At 33.9% G+C, this 25072-nt stretch overlaps 1 long non-coding RNA gene across 2 annotated transcripts in view; it reads right to left on the reverse strand.

Annotated features, from left to right (window-relative positions):
* LOC141553339 (uncharacterized) overlaps window positions 1-25072 on the reverse strand; it is a 150575-nt gene that overhangs the window by 1684 nt on the left and 123819 nt on the right. The window contains exon 5 of one of the 2 annotated variants that reach the window (XR_012485408.1): window positions 24055-24174. The exons of the other annotated variant lie outside the window; for it this stretch is intronic. This is a non-coding gene — a long non-coding RNA (uncharacterized LOC141553339). Of the gene's footprint in view, window positions 1-24054; window positions 24175-25072 lie in introns of those variants that run through there. 2 annotated transcript variants of the gene reach the window in all.

The raw sequence follows: 25072 nt of genomic DNA on the forward strand, positions 1-25072 counted from the left end.
TAGTAATTTTGTTTCTTTATGGCCAAAATGAATTTAACTATGAACAATCCAAATGATCTAAAAACTCAACAATTGCAAAAGTCACCTGATTTACAATATCTTAATTCAACTGTATAGAAATGATGTATGATTCAATTAAAGAAAGATTGAAAAATAAGTTCAGAATCATATACAAGGGCCATAATTGAGATGATAGAGTAAAAAAGAACTCAGATGAGCTCTCCCAAAAATCCCCTCCATACAACTTTGAAAAAAAAATGTTTCAAATCAAAATCTGGAGTGGCAGGGTCCACAAAAGGTTAAAAATAAAATATTTTTTTATAATCCACAATAACACATAAGTTCTGAAATAAAGATCTGTGACACACAGGTGGAGGCTAACTTGGAGCCCATATGGACCAAATACTAGTAGTGAGACCAAGTGATGATAATATTAGAAATAGCAGTATGCTATTTCTCTCTCAAGCCATAGTTGATATGCCACATTACAACTAGTAAAAGATTTTATAGAGTATCTCCAGACTAGCACTGGATACAGGATTAGATGATGTCTGACTATTCCATTGCCTATATCAACATCAGGATTGTTGTTTAAGAGTGCAGAAGAACATTTTCTGTTACGAGGGAGTGGAAACCATGAATAGCATTAATATTTTCAGTCTGCAGTCTCAGGAACCCTGAGAAACAATATCATTTCTAGTAACAAGGAAAAAGGGATGCTGAGCAACAGTAGCAATTGTAATCACGGCCTTTCATGAGTAAAAAACAGAACACAGACTAAGAACAAGAACTACACCTTTTCCCAGATCATACCACTTAGAAATATTGAAAAAGTCCAAATCCCCAGAACTAGCTTTGAACACAGCACCAAGGAAAACTATCAAGTTGAGACAGGAACTCTTCCTTTCCTAAACCCAGAATAGAATCCAACACTAATATAAAGTACCAAAACAAGAAATAAGTGGGAACATGAATAAACACATTCAAAAAAGAGCTTGACCATAAGAAACAATAGGTAATAGGGAAAATCAAGACGAAATTGCAAAGAAAACAGTGGAATCAGAACAGCTACAAGCAGCCCAAAAAGAGAAAAGACAAACAGATACATGAATTGAACATAAGTCCTACAAGAATTCCTGAAAGAACTAAAAATTATTTTCAAAATCAAATAAGAGCAATAAAGGAAAAAATAGGTAAAGAAATGAAAGTACCGGAAGAAAAAAATTAAAGACAATTAAGAACTTGCTAAGGGAAGCATAAAAAAGAAAAAAGAAAATGAAATCTTATAAAACAGAACTGATCTAATAGAAAAAGATACAAAACTTCACTGGTGAAAATTACTTTTTTAAAATAGCAGATCTGGCCAAATGGGAAAAGAAGAACAAAGGATCACTGAAAAAATTCATTCCATAAAAATTAGAATTGGGTAAGGAACAGCTATTGACTCCATGAGATACCAAGAAATAATAAAAACAATAAAATAAAATAAAATGAAAAAATGGAAGGAAATATAAAATATTTCATTAGAAAAATAACTGGTGTGGACAATACATTGAGGAGAGGTAATTTTAGAATTATTGAATTATTTGAAAATCAGGAACAAAGAAAGTTTTTAAGGAAAAAAAAATTAAAATGAACCATATTCATATTAAAAATTACTTATAATTAGAAAAATAAAAACTAAAATGACTTTAAGGTAGCACCTTACACATATAAAATTTACTAACATGACAGAAAAAGGAAAATAACAAATGCTAGAGAGGATGTAGAAAAATTGGGGTATTCATATACAATTATTGCTGGAGTTGTGAACTAGTACAATCATTCTGAAGAACAATTTGGAAACATGCCCAAAGGTCTAGAAAATTGTGTATATATACATTGCTTTATGAATCATATTGGGAGAGAAAAATCAGAACAAAAGGGAAAAATAATGGGAAAGAAAAAAAAAGAGAAAAAAAAAAGAAGTGAACATAGCATGTATTGATTTACATTCAATATCCATAATTCTTGCATTTTCTATCCAAAGTCTATTGGGATTGCCTTAGATCACTGAACCACTGAGAACCAGTTCCATATATATATATATATATATATTCTCTCATAAAGTCTCTCATAGTTGATCATCACATATTCTTGCTGTTATTATGTACAATATATTCCTGGTTGTATTTATTTCACTCAGCATTAATTTAAATCTTTCCAGGCCTTTCTAAAATCACCTTGTTCATCATTTTTTATAAAACAATGATATTCCTTTACCTTCATATTCCACAACTTGTTCAGCCATTCTCCAATTCACGAGCATCTACTCATTTTCCAATTCTTTGCTACCACAAATAGAGCTTCTACCAACATTTTTGCACATATGGGTCCTTTTCCCTTCTTTATGATTTCCTTGAGATACAGACCCAGTCATGACACTGCCGTATCAAAGGGTATGCACAAAGGGTATGATAGCCTTTTGCTTACAGCTCCAAATTGTTCTCCAGAATGGTTAGATCAGTTCACAACACCAACAATGTATTAGTGTCCCAGTTTTCCACATCCACTCCAACATTTATTATTGTCTTTTCCTGTCATCTTAGCCAATCTCAGAGTATGAGGTGGTACCTCAGAGTTGTTTTGACTTGTATTTCTCTAATCAACAGTGATTTAGAATTGTCAAAGGCTGAAAAAGTGCTCTAAATCACTATTAATCAAAGAAATGCAAATTAAGACAACTCTGAAATACCACTATACACTTCTCAGATTGGTTAGAATGACAGGGAAAGATAATGATAAATGTTGGAGTGGATGTGGAAAACTGGGACACTAATACATTGTTGGTGTTATGAACTGATCTAAACATTCTGGAGAACAATTTGGAGCTATAAGCAAAAGGCTATCATACCCTTTGTGCATACTCTTTGATACGGCAGTGTCATGACTGGATCTGTATCTTTGTTGTCTTTTCCTGCCATCTTAGCCAATCTCAGAGTATGATGTGGTACCTCAGAGTTGTTTTGACTTGTATTTCTCTAATCAATAGTGATTTAGAATTGTCAAAGGCTGAAAAAGTGCTCTAAATCACTATTAATCAAAGAAATGCAAATTAAGACAACTCTGAAATACCACTACACACTTCTCAGATTAGCTAGAATGACAGGGAAAGATAATGATAAATGTTGGAGGGGATATGGGAAAACTGGGACACTAATACATTGTTGGTGCTGTGATCCAACCATTGATCCAATCATTCTGAAGAGCAATTTGAAGCTATGCGCAAAGGGCTATCAAATTGTGCATACCCTTTGATCCAGCAGTGTTACTACTGGACTTCTATCCCAAAGAAATCATAAAAAAGGGAAAAAGACCCACATGTGCAAAAATGTTTGTGGCAGTCCTCTTTGTAGTGGGGAGAAACTGGAAACTGAGTGGATGCCCACTTGGAGAATGTCTAAATAAGTTACAGGATTTGAATGTTATGGAATATTATTGTTCTATAATAAATGATCAAAAGAATAATTTCAGAAAGTCCTTGGAAAGACTTCCATGAACTGATGCTAAATGAAGTGAATAGAATCAGGAAAACATTGTATACAGCAATATCAAGATTATATGCTGACCAATTCTTTTTAAGAGTGAGGTGATTCAGGGCAGTTCCAATGAACCAGTGATTAAGAGAGCCACCTGCACCCAGAGAGAAAACTGTGGAGACTGAGTGTGGATCATAAAATAGTATTTTCACTTTTTTTGTTGTTTTTTGGTTGCATTTTCCTTTATTTCTTTTTTTTTTCTTTTTGTGATCTGATTTTTTTTGTGCAGCATGATAATTGGGCAAATATGTACAGAAGAATTGCATATTTTAAATACATATTGGATGACTTGTCATCTAGAGGAGGAGTGGTGGGAAAGGTGAAAAAAATTGGAACACAAGGTTTTGCATGGGTGAGTGTTGAAAATTACCTATGCATATGTTTTGAAAACAAAAAGCTTTCATAAAAAATAATGATTTAGAGCATTTTTTCACATGGCTATAGATTGCTTTAGTTTCTTTACTGAAAATAATCTGTTAATGTCCTTTGATCATATATCAATTTGGGGAATGACTTATATTCTTGTAAATTTGACACAGTTCTTTATATATTTTAGAGATGAGACCTTTATCAGAAACATGGTTGTAAAGATTTTTTCTAAGCTTTGTACTTCCTTTTAAATTTTGTTTCTATTGATTTTGTGCAAAACTTTTAATTTAAAATAACCAAAGTTGTCCATTTTGCTTTTTTATAATAGTCTTTAGTTCTTCTTTGTTCATAAATTCCTCTTTCTCCAAAGATCTGTTAGCTAAACTATCCATTTTTTTCCTAATTTGCTTACACTATCATCCTTTATGCACAAATCATGTACCCATTTTAACCTTTTTTTTGGCATAGGATATGTGATGTAGTCAAATCTTTTTTTTTTAATTCATGTAGATATTACATAGATATATACATATATGCATGTGCATGCACAGACACACATACACACTACCAGAATTTTCTAGACACTAATTTCTATTTTCTAGACACTAATATAGTGTCACTAATATAGTGACACATAGCAAATGAAATTTTATTTTTTCCTGAAATTGAATTGAACCTTAAATTAAAAAGAATCTTGTGACAGAGTTCATCAATAAGTGGAAGCACTGAGCCAAATCCTGGAGGAAAAAAAATTACATGCATAGAGATCATAGCCTCAATTGCTTCTAGAGATATTTATGCATTTACTCTGACTATTCTTAATCTTACATCCTTAATGAATTAAAATAATTAGTCAATAAATGAGCACTTATTAACTGCTTACCATATGCCAGACACTTATATACTAATAGGAGAAATGATATGCAACAAAATCTATGTATATAGCAGATATGCACTACTAAAGAAATGGGGGCTTTAGCAGAAAGACACAAACACTGGAGAAAAGGAACTTGAAAAGCCCTCTTGCAGAAGGGAGTCTTCAAGGAAGTCAGAGATGACAGAAGGCCAGGTGACCAGGGAAAGCATTCCAGACAGGGGAGACACAAAGTGTAAAGGCAAGAAATCAGGGAAACACATCATGAGCAAGGAACAGTAATTAGGTTAGTGTCACTAGAGCAGAGAATATGTGAAAGGAAATCAAGTAGGTGAGAAAAAGCATTGAAAATCAAGTGGAGGATTATATATTTGATCGTGGATGTAATAGGGATCCATTGACATTTATGAAATTGGGACAGGAGGATGGTAAGCAGTGACAAGATAAGATCTGTGCTTTGGGGAAAATAATTTTGATACCTTAGAAGAAGATAGACTAGTAGGGAAAGACTTGACACAAAGGAGAAGAACTAAGAGTCTGTTACAGTAAGCAAGGCTTGAAGAATAGAGCCTTTCACCAGAGGCTTGAATAAAAATAAGGGAATACATGTGAAAGATGTGGTGAAACTAGAAACAAGACTTGTTAACAGATTGGATTTGTGTGATCTATGCCAGCAAGGAGTCCAGGTTGAAATCAAGTTTGGAAGCATGAGAGACTAGGAGGATGGTAGTATCCTCAATAGTAATAGAAGCTGAGAAGTGTGTGTGTGTTGGGGGGGGGGGGGGGGCTTTGGAGAAAAGATAATGAAAGTTCTGTTTGAGATATGGTGAGTCCGAGATGTCCAATAGACATGAAAGAGGGTAGGATAGCAAAAAAAAAATGTGCTGATAAACAGATCTGGGGATCATCTGTACAGAGATGTTAATTGAACTAGTAGGAGTTGATAAGATTCATAATTGAGACTTCAGAGCAAGAAGGCTCATGACAGAGCTTTGGGAGACACCCAAAGTTAATAGGTATTGATCTGGACGAAGATTCAAATATGATAGCATCTACTAAAGCAGAGGGAGATGCAGATGTCTACCCAAAGAGATTCCCCAGTTGTTTGATGACTGAGCATCTTCCCAAAAAATCCAAGGTAACAGAAGTTAGATTCCAGCTCAGGTCCCTATGCTCTTTCCACTTGACTAACATCACATGAATACATGGTTATGACATTTTGTTCCTCAGGGTTTGACACCAGTCCAATTATTTACAGACATATACACATTTGGCATCCTTAGCAGCCTCCAGCTTCTGTTATCACAGATGTCAGTTTAATGATACATTGGATATAACCATAGATAAATAGAATCTTCATTTGTAAGCCCTCATAGACTTTGATATACAGTGACAATTGACTTGACTTGAAGATACTTGAGGAAATAATGCAGTGTTGGTTTTTGCTTGTTTTTTTTTTTTAATAATGAAAATATTTTCATAAGAAGAAAAAAAAATTAATAAAGCTTTTTCAACAAAACTACATATGTTGTAAATCATATTTTAAAACTAACCAGTCTTTTCTTGTATAGAAGATAACTATAAATATATATACATATATTAGATTTATATTTTAACATATTTAACATGTATTGGACTACCTGCCATCTAGGGGAGGGGGGGAGGAGGGGAAAGTTTGGAACAGAAGATTTTGTAAGGGTCAATGTTGAAAAAGTATCCATGCATATATTTTGTAAATAAAAAGCTACAATAAATAAATACATAGGAAAAAAATAACAGGCCTCATCAACATTGTCTTTATAAAGTCCCTGTTTCCTTTTATACTTTAATAACTTATGTTGAATTCATAAGAGCACTTACCTTTTGTATGTGTTTATTATTTTATATTATAAATATCTGTATGTGTGTCCATTGAAGTGGACTAAAAACTTCCTCAGGGCAATGAGTTACTTATTTTCAGTTTTTGCATCTACAGTGCCTAACCCAGTATCTTTTATCCAATAGATGTTTAATAAATATGTTAAAGGAAATTGAATTTTTTCTGATCAAGAACCAACAATTATACTCTATTATTTTTTTCATTCAATCAAAATTCTTAGTCTTACATTTGTGGTCATTAATTGACCTTACCTTATCTACACAAACTAATCTCCCATTTTTGCTAAAATCTAAAATTTTACTTAGTAAGGCAAATCCTTTACTTTTCCCCATGCATACCATGACATTTTATGTGTCTATGGTTTTTCATCCATTCTCTCATACATATAGCAAGCAGTGTGGTGAAATGGGAAAAAAAAAAGAAGAAAAGAAAAGAAAAGAAAAGAAAAGAAGAGAAGAGAAGAGAAGAGAAGAGAAGAGAAGAGAAGAGAAGAGAAGAGAAGAGAAGAGAAGAGAAGAGAAGAGAAGAGAAGAGAAGAGAAAAGAAAAGAAAAGAAATGTTGGATTTTTAATCAGAAAACCTGGATTCCTAGTCAAACTTTGTCACTTACAAAGTGTGATATCTAGAGCAAGTCACTTGTCTTCCTTGTGCTTTAACTCATATGGACAATGAAGGAATTAGATTAGACTAGGAATTTGTTGGAATTCATGGGAGTTGTTGGAATACACAGGAGCCACCTGACAGTGGCTGCTGGAGATCCAATCCAGATCTGCAGAATGGATCTCCTCTTGTGAGAGGATAATAAAAGGAGAATGAGAGGCAGTTGCTGTCTCTGACCTCTCTGACTGAGAGGCCATTGTATTGTCTGACCTCTCTCCTCTTTCTTCTGCTTCCAATTTATCTCATTCCCAGGACACAATAGCTGTGTCAGCAAAGGCTGCCTTGTAACTCCTTCAGATGCTATGATCCACAGCTGTGGAGGCTCTTGGAGAATTGATCTGTCCCTTAACATTGAATGATTTTTCAGGGTCCTTATACATAAATCTATGACGTGATATGATATAATATGATATTATCTATTCAAAATTTTTATTTATTACAAATCCCACCCATCTCAAATCATGTTTCACTGAAAAAAAGTCTAACCATTATAAACCTTCATTCATCTTTGGCTCTGCCTTCCAATAGCTCTTTATGTTCCTCAAACACAAAATATTATAAAAATGAATGTTGATATATTTGGAAAAATAAAATACTATTGAGAAGAAAATTATGTTCATCATAATCTAACATTTGATTATATTCTTTTTCAAAATAAGTATATCTTCACATATTTCTGCAATTGGATTGTTATTTAAAGGCAAAAGATATGTCTTCTCCCTTCCCTATTATAGTCATACCAGAACTTAACACTGTAGAAGACACAGTAGATGCATTTATTAGGCATTTTGCAGCCAGAGATGGGTGATTCTAACATAGATAGTTCTTTCCATTATCACCTGAGGGCTTCTGTTCTATATGCTTGTCAACCTAATAATTGAATTATAGAATTTATAGTCCAAATATATAGGTGAAGATAAGGAAAATTAAGAATTTAGGCCAAACATCCAAAGATGTTATTTAAAATCATAGCATACACATATATATGGTACCTAGAATATACTGTAAGATATTTAATATGTATGGGAATGCCTGCCATCTAGGGGAGGGGGTGGAGGGAAGGAGGGGAAAAATTTGGAACAGAAAGGAGTACAAGGGATAATGCTGTAAAAAAAAAATTACCTATGCATATGTATTGTCAAAAAAAAAGTTATAATTATAAAATTAATTAGAAAAATAAATAGATATAAATCATAGCATATTAGGATATTCTAGTTCAAATTCTTCCCTTCATATTTGTGCGAACTGAGATCTATGGAAAGAAAATAACTTGTCCAGGATTATGTAGCAAATGACGGGCAGAAGCTATCTATCTTGCCAAGAGATCTTCTTTCCCTACAGTCATTAAGTTGGTAGGTATATCATAGGTCATCTTTTGTGCAATCTACTGTTACCAAAATGGTATATTAAGTACCAATATTGTGGAAAATGATGTTCAAGGTAAAGAATACTCAGATAAATTTTTTTTTAAAAATCACTGCCCTCAAAAAACTTAAATTATACTGTGGGCCAAAAACAGAGGGAGTGCTGAAGCCAGTTCAAACTGACTGTTCAATTTTAATATGAGCATTTCTACCTTAGAAAACAGCAAAAACTACAAATCAGGAATGGATTTATTGATCTATTCATTATCTAGATTTAAGAAAGCAATGGAAAAGTATTAATGCATATTAAAATTAAATGTACACTGTGTGTATGTGTATGTACATGTGTATGTTTTATATATGTTATGCATATGGTATCCATATATACATACACATATGTGTGTTTATGCGTGTGTATGTGTGTGTATATATGTGTAGGAGAGGTTTTAGCTAAAAATTTACATGGGGAAAAAAAGTAGAGTATATAAGATTATAGAAAGATACATATGTATGTGTTCATGTAAAATACATTGTAACTACGATTTGTATGTAACTATAACATGTGCTTATACATATATGCCTAAAGGTTATACATAAAGCACAGCATCAATATCACCATTTTACCCATCAATATTTTATATGTGTTGGGCAGGATTCCCATAATAGTTTATATTTCCAGTATCTAATATAGTGCCTGACACATACTAGATACTTTATAGATATATTCAGTCATTAATTTTGTGACAAAAAGAACTTAGTATAAGATGTGAGTTTATTTTCTCTTTACATACCTTTGTCTAAGGTTGTCCTCTCCCTATCTCTCTACTCTTTTTGGTTTTTTGTTTGTTTGATTTTTTTGCTTAAACAAAAGGATGCCTTGACAAGGATTTTTGTATGTTGGTGCTGTTTTTTTTTTTTCCTTTCATGAACCAAAATGGTACTAACAGAAGCTTTTAGTAAAGCTATTCAGACTTAGAGAACTACAAAATCAAATTTGTGAGTTTGAGAGGTGCCCTTCTGCTCACTGCCACCCAAAAGTTACAAAGTTTTTCTTCATTTCTTGAAGTGCTCTATATATCAACAATAAATCCAGCAAAGCACCACTTACATAGCTCTTTGATATATACTGTACCTCTTGCCTCTGAAACCAATAAAAACATATTAAGGAGAGAAAAATGTCATTATTTGCTCTTGGGAAAACTGTCTGATTGACAATACAATGGGCATAATGATTATATAAATTGCCAAGTCAAAGAATGTCATAGCTAGAAGGAACTTCAGAGGTCATATGGTGCAAGCTGTATCTAAACAATCAGTCAATGAAATAAGACTTTATTAAGCACCTACTCTGTAATAAACTCTTAGTCTCTGGGAATAGAAAAACAGGAAAAAGGAAGGAGGGAGGGAAGGAAGGAAGGAAGGAAGGAAGGAAGGAAGGAAGGAAGGAAGGAAGGAAGGAAGGAAAGAAGGAAGGAAGGAAGGAAGGAAGGAAGGAAGGAAGGAAGGAAGGAAGGAAGGAAGGAGGGAGGGAGGGAGGGAGGGAGGGAGGGAGGGAGGGAGGAAAGGAAGGAAGAAAGGAAGAAAGGAAGGGAGGGAGGGAGGGAGGGAGGAAGGAAGGAAAGGAGGAAGGAAGGAAGGAAGGAAGGAAGGAAGGAAGGAAGGAAGGAAGGAAGGAAGGAAGGAAGGAAGGAAGGAAGGAAGGAAGGAAGGAAGGAAGGAAGGAAGGAGGGAGGGAGGGAGGGAGGAAGGAAGGAAAGGAAGGAAGGAAGGAAGGAAGGAAGGAAGGAAGGAAGGAAGGAAGGAAGGAAGGAAGGAAGGAAGGAAGGAAGGGAGGGAGGGAGGGAGGAAGGAAGGAAAGGAGGAAGGAAGGAAGGAAGGAAGGAAGGAAGGAAGGAAGGAAGGAAGGAAGGAAGGAAGGAAGGAAGGAAGGAAGGAAGGAAGGAGGGAGGGAGGGAGGGAGGGAGGGAGGAGAGGAAGGAAGGAAGGAAGGAAGGAAGGAAGGAAGGAAGGAAGGAAGGAAGGAAGGAAGGAAGGAAGGAAGGAAGGAAGGAAGGAAAGAAGGAAGGGAGGGAGGGAGGGAGGAAGGAAGGAAAGGAGGAAGGAAGGAAGGAAGGAAGGAAGGAAGAGAGGGAGGGAGAGAGGAAGGAAGGAAGGAAGGAAGGTAGGAAGGAAGGAAGGAAGGAAGGAAGGAAGGAAGGAAGGAAGGAAGGAAGGAATGAGACTGTAAGGGAATAGAGACACTAATCAGAAAGAGATTAGAGGGCACCTTTGGCTGGCCTGGTTAGAGGGTCTTGTATTATCTAAACATTGTTCCAAATTTCAGTTCCAGAGCAAAGAGGAAAACTAGCCTTTCAACAGAGAAGTGAGGGCATTGGTAACAAATCCAGAGAAGAGTATTATTGAATATTCTCAAAGAGTAGAAGCTGGGACCTCAGTACTAAAGCAGAAAGAACCACTAGCAATTCTATCCATAAGAAATGGGGATCTGGTTACAATTCCAAGATTAACAGGAGCATTAGAACTTGTGATTACAGAGAAAGAAAAAGTCCTTTTCGGGGTAAACTTGGAACACTACCACTATCCCCTTTGCCACCTCAGGAGCAGAGCCTGACTGTAACATAAAGTGAAAAGTCATAATAGTATAGGAAACTGATCAAACAACAACAACAAAAATAAATTTCCATAAAAAGCTACTATGGGGACAGGGAAGATCAAGATACAAACTCAGAAGAAAACAGCAATGTCAAAATAGCACCAGCAAAGCTTCAAGAGGAAGGTGTAGAGGGAACTGGATTCAAGTCCAATAAGAATTATTGAAAGAACTTTAAATTTTTTTTTGTTAATCAAATGAGGGGCAGCTAGGTGGCATAGAGGATGGAGCACCAGCCCTGAAGTCAAGAGGGTCTGAGTTCAAATCTGGTCTCAGACACTTAACACTTCCTAGCTGTGTGACCCTGGGCAAGTTAGTTAGCCCCAATTGCCTCAGCAAAAAAAAAAAAACAAAACAAAACAAATATATATGCATATATATGTATGTATATATGCCTATATATATATATTCAAATGAAAAATACAGAAGAAAAACTGGGAACAAAAATGAGATTCTGAGAAGAAATTATAAAAAGAGAGTCAACAGTTTGGTAAAAGAGGCATAAAAAATTTTGAAGAAAGTAGACTTCAATAAACTAAAACAAAAACTCACTAAATGAAATAATTCCTTAAGAAGCAGAATTTGAGAAATAGAAAAAAAGGTACAAAAGCTCACTAAAAAATTCCTTAAAAACTATTTTAAAAAGTAAGAGCTGCATTAAAGTTGCAGGATATAATATAAACCTACACAAATTATCAGCATTTCTGTATATTACCATCAAAGTCCAGCAGGAAGTCCAACAAAGCACGTAGAAAGAGAAATCCTATTTAATATGACTTCAGACAATTAAAAATATTTGGGAGTCTGTCTTCCAAGACAAATTCAGGCAAGTATTACATGAACACAATCACAAAACATTTTTACTTATATAAAGACAGATCAAAACAATAGGAAAAATAATAATTCTTCATGGGTAGGCTAAGCCTATTGGCTTAAAAATTTATTGTCATAAAAATGACAATTCTATATTGATGCTAAAATCTTAAATTACATATTAGCAAAAAGACTACAGAAAATCATCCCCAGGATAATACACTATGATCAAGTAGGATTTATATCAGGAATGCAGGGATGGTTTAATATTAGGAAAACTATTAGTATAATTGACCATATTAATAATCAATTGAATAAAAACCATATGATCATCTCAACAGATGCAGAAGAAGCATTTGATAAAATCCAACATCCATTCTAACAAAAATGCTTGAGAGTATAGGAATAAATGGATTATTCCTTAGAATAATCAGGAGCATATATTTAAGACCGTCAGTAAGCATAATATGTAATGGAGATAAACTGGAACCTTTCCCAGTAAGATCAGGAATGAAACAAGGTTGCCCACTATCACCATTACTATTCAATATTGTATTAGACATGCTAGCCTTGGCAATAAGAGTCAAGAAAGAGATTAAAGGAATAAGAGTAGGTAATGAGGAAATCAAACTGTCACTCTTTGCAGATGATATGATGGTATACTTAGAAAACCCCAGAGATTCTAATAAAAAGTTATTAGAAATAATTCACAACTTTAGCAAAGTTGCTGGATATGAAATAAATCCACATAAATCCTCAGCATTTTTATACATCACCAACACAATGCAACAGCAAGAGATACAAAGAGAAATTCCATTCAAAACAAATGTCAAGAGTATAAAATATTTGGGAATCCATCTACCAAAGAAAAGTCAGGAATTATATGAGCAAAATTATAAAATACTTGCCACAAAAATAAAATCAGATTTAAATAATTGGAAAGACATTCAGTGCTTGTGGATAGGCCAAATGAATATAATAAAGATGGCAATACTCCCCAAACTAATCTATTTATTTAGTGCTATACCAATCAGACTCCCAAGAAACTATTTTAATGACCTAGAAAAAATAACAACAAAATTCATATGGAAGAATAAAAGGTCGAGAATTGCAAGGGAATTAATGAAAAAAAAAAAGTCAGATGAAGGTGGACTAGGTGTACCTGATCTAAAGCTATATTATGAAGCAGCAGTAACCAAAACCATTTATTATTGGCTAAGAAATAGACTAGTCAATCAGAGGAACAGATTAGGTACAAAGGACAAAAAAGGGTACAACTATAGCAATCTAGTGTTTGACAAACCCAAAGATACCAACTTTTGGGATAAAAATTAATTATTTGAAAAAAAACTGTTGGGAAAACTGGAAATTAGTATGGCAGAAATTAGATATAGATCCACACTTAACACCATATACCAAGATAAGCTCAAAATGGGTCCATGATTTAGGCATAAAGAATGAGATCATAAATAGATTAGAGGAACAGAGGATAGTCTACCTCTCAGACCTGTGAAGGAGGAAGGAATTTATGACTAGAGGAGAACTAGAGATTATTATTGATAACAAAATAGAAGATTTTGATTACATCAAACTAAAAGCTTTCTATACAAATAATACTAATGCAAACAAGATTAGAAGGGAAGTAACAAATTGGGAAAATATTTTAAACGTTCTGATAAACGTCTCATTTCCAAAATATATAGAGAACTGACCCTAATTTATAAGAAATCAAACCATTCTCCAATTGATAAATGGTCAAAGGATATAAACAGACAATTTTCAGATGATGAAATTGAAACTATATCTACTCATATGAAAAAGTGTTCCAAATCACTATTGATCAGAGAAATGCAAATTAAGACAACTCTGAGATACCACTACACACCTGTCAGATTGGCTGAGATGACAGGAACAAATAATGATGAATGTTGGAGGGGATGTGGGAAAACTGGGACACTAATACATTGTTGGTGGAGTTGTGAAAGAATCCAACCATTCTGGAGAGCAATTTGGAACTATGCCCAAAAAGTTATCAAACTGTGCATACCCTTTGATTCAGCAGTGCTACTACTGGGCTTATTATCCCAAAGAAATACTGAGGAGGGGAAAGGGACCTGTATGTGCCAAAATGTTTGTGGCAGCCCTTTTCGTAATGGCTATAAACTGGAAGATGAATGGAGGTCCATTAATTGGAGAATGGTTGGGTAAATTATGGTACATGAAGGTTATGGAATATTATTGCTCTGTAAGAAATGACCAGCAGGAGGAATACAGAAAGGCTTGGAGAGACTTGCATGAACTGATGCTGAGTGAAATGAGCAGAACCAGAAGATCGCTGTACACTTCAACAACAATACTGTATGAAGATATATTCTGATGGAAGTGGATATCTTCAACATAAAGAAGATCCAACTCACTTCCAGTTGATCAATGATGGACACAAACAGCTACACCCAGAGAAGGAACACTGGGAATTGAATGTAAACTATTAGCACTACTGTCTTTCTACCCAGGTTACGTATACCTTCGGAATCCAATTCTTAATGTGCAACAAGAAAATTGGATTTACACACATATATTGTACTTAGGTTATACTGTAACATATTTAATATGTATGGGATTGCCTATTATCTAGGGGAGGGAGTAGAGGGAGGGAGGGAGGGGAAAATTTGGAAAAATGAATACAAGGGATAATGTTATAAAAAATTATTCATTCATATGTGCTGTCAGAAAATTTTGTAATTATAAAATTAATAATAAAAAAAAAACTTTACAACAACAAAATCAATGCAGCCTAAATTAGAAGGAAAGTAAAGGGCTGAGGTCTCTGATAAAGGCCTCATTTTTTTAAATACACATTGTATTATGAATCATGTTGAAAGAGAAAAATCAGAGCAAAAGGGGAAAACTATGGGATAGATTAAAAAAAAAAAAACAGAAAAAAGTCAAATTTTTAAGAATACAAATTGTTCCTCAATTAAAGAATGATCAAAGGGGTAGTTTTCAGAAGAAGGAATGAAAGCTAACTATAAAAAAAAAAAAAAAAAAAAAAAAAAAGGATGCTCTAAATCACTATTGCGCAGAGAAATACAAAGTAAAACAAGTCTGATGTATCACCTCACACCTATCAGAGTGGCTAATATGAAAGAAGATAAAATTGACAAATGCTGAAAAGGAATGTAGAAAAATTGGGACATTAATGAACTGGTGAAGTTATTGGTGTAGTTATGAACTAATCTAACCATGCTAGAGAGCAATTTAGATCCATATCTGCTGAACATATATCCCAAAGAGATTTTTTTAAAAAGGAAAAGAATCTATTTGTACAAAAATATATAGCAGCTCTTTTTTGCGTTGGCAAAGGATTAGAAATTAAGGAGCTGCCCATCAATTGAGAAAAGCCTGAATAATTTGTGGTACATGATTGAAATGGAATATTCTTGTTCTATAAGAAATAATGAACAGAAATGTTTCAAAAGAATTTGAAAAGTCATATTTTTTGATGCAGTGAGATTAAGAGAACTAGAAGTATATTTTTTACAATCACAGCAATTTTAAACATGAAAATAATCAGCTGTGAGTGACAGCTATCTCCATCAATGCAATTATTAAAGACAATTCCAAAGGACATAATTTTTAAAAAATAATACCCATTTCCTGAGAGAAAACTGAGAGAAAATTGATGGACTCTGAATGCATAATGAAATATATTTTTTCTTTCTTAATTTTTCTTGGGTTTTTTTTTGCAAATATTTAAAATTGCTGTGATTGTAAAAATGTACAGCTACAATATTTTAATCTATATTCCAAAACAAGATTTGCAGAGTCCTTCTGTAAGACTTCAAATAAAATGCCATATATACATTCACTCTCAACTATGTATATATATCATTAAGTTATCTTTAAAAGGATCTAATTTTTCATTCATTCCATTCAGATTTGTAATATTAGCTCTTTGGAAAGTTCAGTTGGCAAAGTCTGAAATGTCTGATCTAAAGGTCATATGTTTGAATCCTGTGTCCTATTTTGCCTTTATTAGGATCACACAGATAGTAAGTATTTAATGGCTTTCTAAAACATGAAGATGATAAGAATACAATTATTCCTGAAAAAAAAAAGATATTTTAACTTAGATTTACTAATATAAAATTTAACAAGTGATTATTCCCTCTGAATGTGTGGCTTCAGCAAGGCCCAAATTATGGTGAGTAGGGTATTTTCTACTTAACAACTCCAAAAGAAATGCCTGAAGTAGAACAGAGATGTGTAAATAATGTCTGTAGATCTAACCAAGACTTTTGATGCTGTCAGTCATAAGGGATTGTGAAAGATCACTTCAAAATGTCAGTTATTCATTGGTTTTATATGTCAGTTCCATGAAAGCATGCTTGCCTGGATTCTGGATAATGGATCATGCTTTCATGCTTTCCTAGTCATCAGTAGAATGAAGCAAGACCGTGTAATTGCTCCTATACTTTTTAACATGATATTTTCAGTGATATTGTCAGATGCCTTCAACAAGGATGAAATTGGCATAGAGGTTAGCTACAGAAAATATAGTTAATTATTCAACTTCAAAAGGCTTCAAATCAAGACTAAAGTGAAGTGATAGTTGATAGGTGATTTTTTTTGTTTGCAGATGACTGTACATTCACTGCAGCTTCTAATGCTGAAGCACAATAAAGATTGAATCAATTTTTTGCTGCTTGTACTAATTTTGCCCTGACAGTTAACACTAAGAAAATGGAGATTTCTCCAACAGCCAGCACAGCACTATCCATATGTAGAATCATCAGTTCCAGCAAATTGAGACATATTGAATGCTTTGGATGAGTTCACTTGGATTGGCAGGGATATACTCATAGATGATGAGGTTGATGCACATAATGCCAGAGCAAACTCAGTGAGTGCTTGGGAGGCTCTGAAGGAAAATGTGGGAGACAAGAGGTATTAGGCTGCCTACCAAACTGAAGATCTACAGAGCCTTTGTGCTGGCCATATTGTTACAGGCCTCTGAAGCCTGGGCATTATACCAGCACCATGCCAGGAAGCTGAATCATTTCCATTTAAATTGTCTTAGGCAGATTCTAAATATTACCTGGGAAGACAAAATACTAAACTCTTCTGGAGCTGAACTATCAAGCATTCAAACTCTACTGCAGAGAATGAGCTCCAATGTATTGATGACACTGTTCAAGTGCCAAAGATATGTTTGCCTAAGACTGTTTTACAGAGAACTCACACAAGACAAGTATGTATAGGAAGTCAGAAGTGATACAAGGACATTCTCAAGATCTTTCTGAAGAACTTTGGAATTTATTGTCAGACATGAGTTACTCTCGAAGAAGACCAGCTAGCATGATATATCAGCATCAAGAAAGGTATTATAATCAATGAACAAAGAAGAATTGGATTAGCTCAAAAAAAAAAAAAAAAAAAAACAAATGAGAGGCACAAATTTAAACATTTCCACATCAAATGTTCATATGGACTATTTTTGGCCAATCTATAGTAGGGTATTCCAAATGTGTATTGGTCTGATTAATCAATCAGATACTGTACTTTGCTCCCAATAGTTCTCCCATAGTGAGTCATCTTCAAGCAAACATGAAGATCAATAACAATAATCAATAATCTGTGAAATATAATTACATGTCAATGGTATTTTATATTGTAATAATTATGATAATACCATATAACTTGTATTAATATAATTATATAATTATATGATTATATAATAACTGTTTTCAATACATGTCACCAGAATATCATTCCCAAAGATGTTTGGAATAAAACAATTCATCAGTGATTTCCAGAAGGACTTGCAGGTCAAGAGAGATCAATGGATTCTCAAAGGTCAGGTACACTGGCTAATATAAACAGCACACTGGCCTTGCCAACCACATAATTTGTTTTCATTTAGCTTTCAAAGGATTATTTACATGAAAAAGACCTTCTCAAAGGTCATATGGTGAGCTTCCCTTGGATTCTTAACTACATTTTGTGGCCCATAAAGTATTTAAACTTAAACTTTAGGACACTACTACTTGATAAATAAAAGTCAAAAAATTAATAACCATTCCACAACTGTCTTCTTCCTCACCTTCTATGGCTAAAAATAATCAAAATCTTTCTACTATGTGTGTTTGGATTCTAGGAAATCAATCAACTGTTAAATGTCATATTACTAAGCCTAAGTAAAAAAGATCATTTCTCAGCAATACAATTCTAATGATTTTCATTATTTTGAACATCATCAAATTATAGAATTACAGCTGGATCAGAAATTGGAGACCACCTAATTCAACTTTCTTACTTTATAAATAGGAAAACTGAGGTTAAATATTTTACTGAGATCAATCAAAAAATAAATAGTATATCTAGGATTACATTTAGATTCTCTGACTCCATATCTAGTATTCTTTTCAATGTACAATGATAATTAAGGATTTGGTCCTGAAAGGGGCCTTAGAAATCATCTAGTCTATATTTCACTGTACACAAGAAACTAAGGTCTTAAAGACAACACCCAAAATGCTCACAGCCTACAATCATCCCTTGGAAATGTGTGTGTGTGTGTGTGTGTGTGTGTGTGTGTGTGTGTGTGTGTGTCTAAGCATGTGAAAGAAGAATTAACTCTACTTTGATGGAGAATGTGCTGAACAAGACATGATTATACACTCATGCATAGAAGTTAGGACAGAGATCTGAGGGCAGATACATGTGTAATTCCAGAAATATTTTGAGAGAGATATGCATAGAGAAGATGTCAATATCTAGGAGAAGCTAGCCCTTCAATGTGTCTCTTAATTCCAGTTTGTGTTCCTAAAGACTTGTAAACTTGATCTCCTTGAATGAGATAGAGCCTTCTTAACTGGATTAAGTTAACATCTCTTTCATATCATTTGTTAAATTCTAATCTGTGTAACTTCTCTAATTCCTTTTTGCTATTTGCTTGGATATGTACCTTGAAATGAATAAAAATTTTAAAAAGTAAAATTGGATAAATAGGATTATTCAGGATTCACTCCTTCTAGCATTTGGAAGGAAGAAGCTGGATTAGTCAATGTAAGTAAAAGGCTACTTTCTCCTTTATAAGTCACTAGGGAATTTAATGACTACTGAATTTAAAATATAATTAAGTCAGACTTGTCAAAGAAACATGGTCTCAGCTTGTTTTGAACCTGAAATAGACTCAGATCTGGCAACATTTATGTTCCTGTTCTTTTACCTTTGACATTTCAAGATTTTTTTTTTTTTTTTTTTTCTTCAGCACCTGTTCACAATTTCCCAGGAGAGAAGTTATGAGTTCATGTTTTAGGAAGCTTAGATCTTCTCTCTCTACTCTCTCTTCTCCCTCCCTCCCTCCCTCCCTTCCTCCCTTCCTCTTTCTCCTCCTCCTCCTCCTTCTTCTCTTCCTCCTCCTCCTCTTCCTTCTCCTTCTGCTTTTCCTCCTCCTTCTCCCCCTCTCTTTCTCTCTCTCCCCCTCTCTCTTTCTCTCCCTCCCCCCCTCTCTTTCTCTCCCTCCCCCCTCTCTTTCTCTCCCTCCCCCCTCTCTTTCTCTCCCTCCCCCCTCTCTTTCTCTCCCTCTCCCCCTCTCTTTCTCTCCCTCTCCCCCTCTCTTTCTCTCCCTCTCCCCCTCTCTTTCTCTCCCTCTCCCCCTCTCTCTCTTTTTCTCTCCCTTGACCAAAAATAGAAACTGAACCTAGATTTTTCCAAGATCTAGATCTCCAAGCACTATACCATGATTTATCTTTGAATTAGATAATTTAAATGTAACTTGGATACATTTATTCAGCAGCTACAATATTTAAACATCCTGGGGAGGTAGAAATAAAAATACATCTCCAGTCTCATGGAACTTAGAATCTACTGGTAAAGATAGTTCCAAAACTAAGTGTTGACATCTGGGATCACCAATGATAATAAAAATAAATGGTTTTTGGATAAGCAACATGGATTTGCATTCCAATGCTTTTTCATTTATCAGTTGTATGACTTTGGGTAAATCATTTAACCTATTTTGAGTTCAGTTGATTTACCTATAAAATAGGCATATGAAAACTTGCCCCAGAGACCTCATTCTACTAGGTAGGTAAACTGAGATAAAAATGCAAAAACACTTTGCAAACAATGATGTGTTGAGCAAAAGGTTGTGACCATTTTTAATAGTATTTTATTTTTCCATATACATACAAAGATAGTTTTCAACATTCACGTTAACAAAACCTTGTTATAAAACTGAATTTTTCTTCCTCTCCCCCACCACCTCTCCTAGACAGCAAGCAATGCAAGTTAAACACGTGCAATTCATCTAAACATATTTTCATATTTATCATGCTGAACAAGAAAAATCAGATCAAAGGGCAGGAAGATGGGGAACCGTGAGAAAGGGGGAAAAAAGCAAACAAGCAATAAGAACAAAAAAAAAGTTGAAAATACTATGCTTTGATCCATATTCAGTCTCTAGAATTCTTTCTCTGGATGTGGATAGCTCTTTCCATCACAAGTCTATTGAAATTATCTGGAACAACTCATTGTTGAAAAGAGCCAAATAGAGTAGTATTATTTTGAAAAATCTTTCTACACAATAGAGTTTAAAAACAAAACAAAAACAAACCTTTAGTTATTTTTTTAAGAAATCTTTTAAATAAATTAATATACACATAAATGAGTTTAAAAGGAGTAAAACATGTATATAGAAATAATAATTTAAGGATTACAATCATATCACCTCCTTGGTCTACTGACCTACTGGCTATTTCAAGGATTAGTAATTATCATTCTTTGTCCCTGTTAATCAATGATCCCAACTCTTGTACTTAACTATATTTAGGACAAAATGCAAGTCATTTCTCCTTTCTAGGTCTCAATTTACTAATCTATGAATGATGATGTCCTATCTAAACCTACAATCTTTTTGAAACATTCTCCCAAAACAGTGTGTTTTCCCAAAAAGTAATGAGAATTTAAGATCATTAAAGGAAATATTTTTAGTAGCAAATGCCATGTTCAAGTATCGCCCCAATATCTTTGCCCTTAACTCAGCAGATAAGTGAGATATCTACATAACCAAAATAATCTTTGCTCAGAGTATTTAGAGTGGAAAATACTATGGTCCAGATAAAAATAACTCATGCCCATTTACTTACCAGATAATGAATTTGATGCTAGGCAACAATTTAAGAATTTGGCCATTTCTGCTATCTCCATGTGTCTGAAGCACCAGTGTATACTTCATAGCATATTTTCTCTTGAAAAGTGTGGGGAACATGAATAGAAAGCTCCACTATTCAAATTCTCTATGTCTGCCTGGCTGAAATGTCAATCTACTTTAAATCAATCAGCAATAATATGTCAATAAATGGCAACCACATTATACATTCTATTTTATATCTATTTTTCAAACTATATTTCAGCATTTCAGGCTATTTTAAGCAATTGTGATACAAACATTGGACAGTGATGTGCTTCTTCATAATTGGGTTGCTATTTATCAATTGATTCATTCTATTGCTAGCTAACTGGCCAGATATTGATTGTCAATTCAGTCATCCAATAATAGAGGAAATACAAATGCTTAAAGTTGCTAGTCAGATCCCCCAATAGAATAAAAATCTTCCACTAAACCAATTCATATAATCCACTATTTCCAGGGCTTATACTGATAAAAATTTCTTGGGAAAAGGACTATTACCCTAAACCAAATAATTCAGCATCTGATTAAGATCCAAAGGTTATTGTTTCTACTTATGTCTTGGAAGAAGGCTAATCATTTCAAAAGTTTATTTAACTACTAAATTTGTGATTCTAATGTTTTAATTATAAAAAATCATAAACTCACTCAAAAAGAAAAGTAATGGCCTAATGGTGATTTATGTAGGAAGAAGACAGGAATACACATTTAACACCTTTCACAGAATTTCTGAGGTGATTAGGATCTCAGTAGCTATTTATCAAGCAAAACTTTAAAAAAAAAAAAAAAAAAAAAAGGATACCCACCTCGTACTCAAACAGCATAAATGACAAATAATCATTCAGTTTCTGCTTATACAGTTTCTGCTTAAAAGCTTCCAGAAAAGGGGAAGTCACCATTATTTCCCAAGATAATCCAGGTACTTTCAGATAGCCTTTTGTTGGGAAACTTATCCTAACATCAAAAAATTGCATTTGCTTTTTTCTTTTAATTTCCTCTAGCTTTGTCCCCTGAAGTATGCATTTAATCCCTGTTTCAGTTGTCTTTCAAATACTTAAGATCATAGATATAGAGGTGGTAGAAAGCTCAAAAGCCATCTAATCTAATTACCCTCATTTTTCCTAAAGAAAAATGAAGACTGGAGAGACAGGCATTTTCCAAAAAAAAAAAAAAAAAAAAAAATCACACAGTGAATGAAATTGGGATTTGAACCAACATCTATGAGTTCAAATCCACTTATTCATCCAGGGAATCATACAAGCATCTTTGACCAAATGGACTGACTCTGGACAACTGTCATGATAGCCTCTTACTACTCCAGACTAAATATTCACATTTCCTTCAAACATTCCTCATGTACATAACTTTGAACATTCTGACTGGCTTCCTTTGGATGTTCTCCAGTTAATCAAATGTACTGAGGAAGAACACAGCATTTTGATAAAGAACAACTCATGGATAGCAATAATATCAGGTACTTGCTGACTGTTGTATTTGCTTATGTGGGAAGTATGTGCTTCATAGCTTTTAAAGTACATATGATATAGCAAAAAAGAATTGAAACTGTTTTCTCAAGTAGCACCTGACACAATGTATAATCCCTTCAGATATGTACCTAGAAATTGAAGGGCACATAGCCATTAATCTGTGACTTCAGGTGATTTTTTTTCTTTATAGGTATTTTTTGTAGGGAATCATTGATCATTGTTTAATGAAATAATTATCCAGCTAAGAATATGTAAATCAAAACAAAACAAATCGGTTCAATTCAATAGGTTTTCACTTACAGCTAACCAAATATAATACAAGGCTAGTATACATAAGCAGTTCCTTCCCAGTGACTTTACATTTAATTGAAAGGTATAACATATAAATAAACTGGGAGGGAGATCTAAAAGCAATAAAGAAGGTCCATAATGGAGGACATGACACCTGAACTGAGCCTTATGGGAAGATAAAAAAAAAAAGTCTGAAAGGCAGAAATGAAGAGGAAATGCTTTCCCATCATAACAGATAGATTGTCCAAGTACAAGAAATACTAAGAAAAAAACAGTTATAAAAGTGAGAAGAGATAAAGGACTTTAAAAAGGCTATCAGATTTAGCAGTTAAAGAAAGTCCTGAAATCCTTGGGGGAAAAAAAAAAAGGAAAGAAGGACAAGGTTATATAAGTGGATCTAGAAGTGACAGTAAAGAATAGGGAATATACTCTTGATCAGAACAGCAAGATATATTAGAAAATGGACAAACAATACTAAAAAGAGAGCTCAGCAGTTAAGGTATCAGGTGGAGAAAAGTAGGTCTGTGTGAGTGCCAGAAAATAGTAAGGTATGAAAAGAAGATGATGAAGAAATATGAAGAGGTCTAAGCAAAAAAGATAAAAGAGCAGAGAAAGATAGCAGTTCAAAGGTTTTTATGTCAATAGGTAACTAACTAGAAAGATTAAAATAAAAAAAGAAACAGATAATTAGATATTCAGTAAATCAAATAAACAATAAGATGGTCACTGCTTGCCTCCCTTTCTTCCCTCCCCCTCCCTCTCCAAGACAGCAAGGAATCCAATATAGATTAAATATGAATAATTCTTCCAAACATTTCTGTAAAGTTCTGATGTCTCTCAGTTGTAATCCTTCTCTGGGAGGAGGTTTCTTTTCTCTGTGAATCTTTTTCTCTGCCCTCTTCACTTGCAAATCCACGAGACATCTTCTCCTTGATCCAATCCAGAACTGACTTTCCAGAATCTAACTTCTTCTTTTATCCTCCCAGAGAATGGGCATGGAATAACTCAGGGGCCTATGGGAGAAATACTTCAACCAATGAACTGCCCCTCTTAAACATGTAAGCTCCTCCCCAGAAGTTCAAAAGGGTAAAACTCCCCTTAAAGACCGGAACTAGAGAATTGTTAAGTACTGACTTAGCACTTAGTAAGAACTTTATATCTCATCATCTCATTAGCACTTAGTAAGAACCTAACAGTCATTCAAGGAATTAAAAAAATTTTAGCTACTATGTGCCAGTCTGGCCATACCTTATTTTATTGTAATACCTCATTTTATTGTACTGTGCAGATATTGTTTCATAAATTGAAGGTGTGCACCCAAGCAAGTCTCCCAGAACAATGTTTCTAATAGCATATGCTCATATCATGTTTCTATGTCACATTTTAATAATTCTCATAATATTTTAAACTTTTTCATTATTGTTATTATTATTATATATTATTATATCTTTGATATCACTATTGTAATTATTTTGGAGTGCTAAAAACTATGTCTTTATAAGATCTATAAATGGAATATGTGTTCTGAATGCTCAACTGTCCCACCATTCTCTAGTCATCTTCCCTTTCCCTAAGACACAGTATTGAAATGAGGCTAATTAGTAACTCTAAGTGTTCAAGTAAAGAAAGAGTTAAACAGAGACAAGAACTTCATTCTTATTTTTAAAAAAAGTGTTACAGTCACTTCAGCCTTCAGCAAGCCACTATGCTGATCAGGTATAAGCTATCATTATCTAGGTAAGATTCTCCACCAATAAAAGAGATTATGATTCATTGAAGGCTGAGATGATAGTGCACAGTTCATAGACTACAGTGTAGTATAGATATATATTTTATATACATTGGGAAGCCAGAAATTCATGTGACTTATTTTGTTGTGATATTGTCGTCATCTAGAATGCAATATCAAGG

This window comes from Sminthopsis crassicaudata, chromosome 2 (assembly GCF_048593235.1).
Source record: "Sminthopsis crassicaudata isolate SCR6 chromosome 2, ASM4859323v1, whole genome shotgun sequence".
In the NCBI taxonomy this organism is placed as follows: Eukaryota; Metazoa; Chordata; class Mammalia; order Dasyuromorphia; family Dasyuridae; genus Sminthopsis; species Sminthopsis crassicaudata.